Here is a 4,423-nt window from a genome sequence, read left to right as displayed (position 1 = left end):
ACTAACATTGCATGATTCCTGGAATTCTCAATAAGAATTTTGATATCTTTATTTTCTTTTCCACTTAATTTTTGAAAAATCCAAAAAAATTACAAAATCGTAAAAATAAAAAAATATTTTATGTTTCTTCTTGAGACACTAGTCTCATTTTAAGTTTGGTGTCAATTGCATGTTTCTATTCTTCTTGCATTCATGCATGTGTCTTCATTAATCTTCAAGTTGTTCTTGATGATTTCCTTGTTCTGATCTTTAAATTCTCTTGTCTCGAGTGTTTTTTTGTTTTTCATATGCATTCTCATTTTGTTAGTGTCAATGGTATACAAACTGCTAAGTTTGGTGTCTTGCATGCATTGTTATTTGATTTTAGTTACATTTTGATTATTAAAAATCCAAAAAAAATTTTAATTTGTGTCTTTTCAAGTCAAAAAATACAGAGAATTGAAGATTCAGAACATACAGCAGAGGAATTACACAGAAAAAGGCTGGGCGTTCAAAACGCCCAGTGAAGAAGGAAAACTGGCGTTTAAATGCCAGCCAGGGTGCCTGGCTGGGCGTTTAACGCCCAAAAGGGTAGTGTTTTGGGCGTTAAACGCCAGAATGGATACTGTTCCGAGGGTTACCTGAAACTGTAGGTCGATCTCGGATGAGATCTTCTGCGTTGGTCAGAGCCGACGTGTCCGGCAGGTGCACGGCGGCCAGAGCTGGTGTGTCCGACTTGTTGGACTTGGTGGTGGTGCTGATCCTTCGTCCCCGGAGGGTGGGGGGTACCTGCAAGGGACTCCGATGCTTAATTTAGCAAGGGTATTAAGCAGGTATTGAGTAGAATCAGAGTATGAGTTATACCTGGGTGCTCCAGTGTATTTATAATGGTGAAATGTGGCCTCCTGTGGATAAGATAAGTTAGTTATCTTTTCTTACCTTTATCTTATCTTTAAGTGAGGTCATCTTTAAGGGAACCGCCTTTATCTCTATGGGCTTGGGCTGCCCTTCGATTTGGGACGTGTTCCTCTATTTGGGCCCTTTGTTTGGGCTTTCCTGTGTCTTGGCCAAGCTCTTTGAGAAGAGGTCGGGTTATCCTGACCTGAAGAGGTCGGTCTCTTTGTCTGTAGAACATCCCGGGTCGGACAACTCGACCCAGGGTATGAACTGTGCCCTTGCTTGAGCTCGGTCTTCTTTTTTTTGAGGCCGAGTCTTTTACTTCGGTCCTTCTTTGGTGAAGCCGAACTCAAGTATTTTGTTGATTCCTTTGTATCAGCTTTTGAATGTAGAACGTTTACTCTAAAAGACGCGCGCTTTTATACCGGCGCTTTTTTGGGAACGTGCGAGGGTTTAATGCTTTTAATTTTGAGCATTAATTGCCCCGTTTCCCTTAGGCTCTTTTACTTTGGATTTTGAAAACCTGACAACGGTTTCTCTTCTTTTGCTCTTTCATAACTTCTTTTCTCAGTTCTCTCCACTCTCTGCTTTTGTACTTTCTGTTTTTATTTCGTTGCGGCATCATTTGGTGTTCTCTGGCGCTTGGGATTTTGCACTGGTTCTTGTGACATTTACTTTTGTTCGCATTTTTCGTGGTGAGGCATTTCCAGATTTCGTCTTCCCTCTTTGAAGCTTGCTGCTCTTTTCCAGGTTGGTACTAGCTTTTCTTGCTTTTTCCGTTGCTTCGTTTTTAACTTTGGTGAGTGTTCTAGTTTTGCATGTTTGAAAGTTTGGATCTTTTTTGCGATCTTTTACTTGTTGCTTGTGATGTGCTTCCTTCTTGTGGTTTTTTCTTGGAATTTCTGTTGAGGCTTTCTGGGATTTTGCTGTTCCTTTCTGGTTGCTTTTGGTACTGGTAGAAGATCCGTATCTGTTTCTTACTTTTGGAGATTGCTTCTTGTCTGATCTTTTTCAAAAAGGTTGCATCTTTAATGGTCCCATGCTTTGTTGCTTTGGGAATGTTTTTGTTTGGTAGGCTTTGTAATCATTTGCTATGTTTTTCTTTGATGAAAAAGCGCTTTGTTGTTTTGAATCCTTTTTGAGAAATGCTGGGATGCGATCTGTAGGGTATTTCTGGAAACCTTGCTTTATTGTTGCCTCCAAAGGATGCCCCAGGGCTTTGGTTTGAGTCCTGGAGTTTTCCTTTTCTTGCTTTTCATTGCCTCAGAAGTATTGACAGAGTTGTTTTCCCCTTTGTCCGAGATGTTTATAGTAACCTCATTTTCTTTTCTTACTTGTAGGATTAGTTGGCCTCATGTCTTCTCGCAATAACATTGTAGAGATGTCTTCCAGAATTTCCGAGGGGATGTCCGATTGGCTGGACTCCCTTGTTTTGTTGTGTGTTTCTGTTGTGGACGCTGAATTTTGCACAGAGCTGAGGAAGCGTCATAGGATTTGTGGGAACAATGCTCGCGAGGGGGATTACGAGCTTGTTGCTCCTAATTCTGATGAGAGGGTTTTCTTTCCGACTTCCATCGAGAGGGAGCATCCTTTCTTCTATGCCTAGGAATACTTTTTCAGCCAATTGAATGTTACTTTTCCTTTTACTGCTTTTGAAATCGACCTCTTGTGGTCGTGTAATGTTGCTCCATCCCAACTTCACCCAAATTCCTGGGGTTTTATTAAAATTTTCCAACTTCTCTGTTGTGAACTAGATGTAACACATTCTCAGACTCTTTTTCTTTACTTGTTTGTTTCCGCCAAGCCTGGCGGTTCTTCAAAAAAGAAAGCTTCTTGGGTTTCTTTCCGGTCCGCCCAGGGCCATAAAGTGTTTGCGATGTATGACGAGTCCTTTAAGGACTTCAAGAACTACTTCTTTAAAGTTCGATCAGTCGAGGGGGCCCGCCCCTTTTTTCTTGATGAAAATAACGAGTCTGGTTTTCCTCTAGAGTGGCAAAAGAATGTAAGAATGCCACGTTACACATGGGAAATGCTTAGTGAGGTTGAGCGGGCCTTTGTAGTTGTTCTTGAAGATTTATGGGGGAAGCCTCCCCATCTGGATACAAACAGATTTTTGAGTGATCCATCTTTGGTTCGGGCTGCTTTGGGTACTGTCTGCTTTTATTTTTATACTTGCTTTCTGTTCTGAGCTTTTTTCTTCTTCTATGTTTGTAATTTGTCCTTTGTGGTTGATTTTGTGTTCATCAGAGATGTCAAAGAATAATGACTCTATGAAGGCCTTCAAGAAGGCGAAGAAGGCAACTGCGGCTTTAAACATTTCGGCCAAGGCGGCCGGAGAGGGATCTTCCCAGGTTCCAGTTAAACCTCCTGTACCTAGTTCTCCCGGGCCGAGGAAAGCAATTCCTATTCCTAGGGTTCGCTTGGTCGATCCTCCGCAATCTTTTGCTGTAGCTCCTGGTGCCCCTCCTTGTAAGAAGCAAAAGTCATCCGAGCCCTTTAACCTGGATGCCCCAGATTTTGATGCTATCGAGTTTGTCGACCAGCAAATTGCCCCCTATGGTGGGCTTTCTATGGACGATGTTTCTCTTCTTCAGCATCTGGATTTTATCACTAAAAGTAGTGTGAAGATGGCTCATATGGGTGCCGCTATATTCCGAACAATTCAGGAGATTCCGATTCATGCCACAAAATCCTTTATGGAAGAGGCCAAGTCGGAATTTGATCGAATCAAGGGTTTGAAGGAGGAGTTGGAGGTGAAGTTAGCGAAGGTGGAGAAGGAGCTGGAGAGTGAGAAGGCCAGCTCTATTGCCCTTGCTGCTTCTTTGAAGCTAGCCGAAGACATGGCGTTGAAACATAAGGATAGCTATGTCTCGGCTTATAGGGAATTGATGCATCTTCGGGAGGATTTGGAAACAGCTCGGGTTAATTATGGTGAGCTTCAAGGTCACCTTGTGGGTAGCGTAACTGCTGCCTCCGAGAACATGATGGAACAGTTCCGGGTTGTTGCTCCTAATGCCGACTTGACTCTCATCAGCCTGGACAATGTCGTGAGGGATGGTAAGATTGTCCCTGATGACCAGGATGATGATGAGGCTGATCCTCCCCCCGTGCCTTCTCTTAAGGTGTCGACCTCCTTTGTTCCTTCCGTTACATCTGATCCGGATTGCCAGATTCTAAACCGGGATGATGGAACCGTGGATGCCGTGCCCCTTCAGACTCGTCCTCCTTCCCCTTGTCCTGACGCTGCCAAGAAGGTTCCAGATGTTTGCTGATCTTTTTCTGGATGTATAGTTGGCCCGGCTTGTGGGCTTTTAAAACTTTTCATTGACATTTCCTAGTTGCTTTGTTTAGCAACTTTTTATTTTGAAAAAGAAAAAGTAGCTCGCTTTCCCTTCACGGTAGGTTTTGGTGGCCTTCCGGGCCTTATAACTTTTGTAGAGGTAGCTTTTTTGACTTGGTATCTTTTCAGTTTTCTACTGATGTTTGAAATCTTGCATTTCGACCTCTTCGGATTGCTTTGTTTTATTGTTTGTAGCTTGGATCCTTT

The sequence above is a fragment of the Arachis duranensis genome, chromosome 1 (genome assembly GCF_000817695.3).
Source record: "Arachis duranensis cultivar V14167 chromosome 1, aradu.V14167.gnm2.J7QH, whole genome shotgun sequence".
Classification (NCBI taxonomy): domain Eukaryota; kingdom Viridiplantae; phylum Streptophyta; class Magnoliopsida; order Fabales; family Fabaceae; genus Arachis; species Arachis duranensis.
This window is presented reverse-complemented; position numbering follows the sequence as displayed.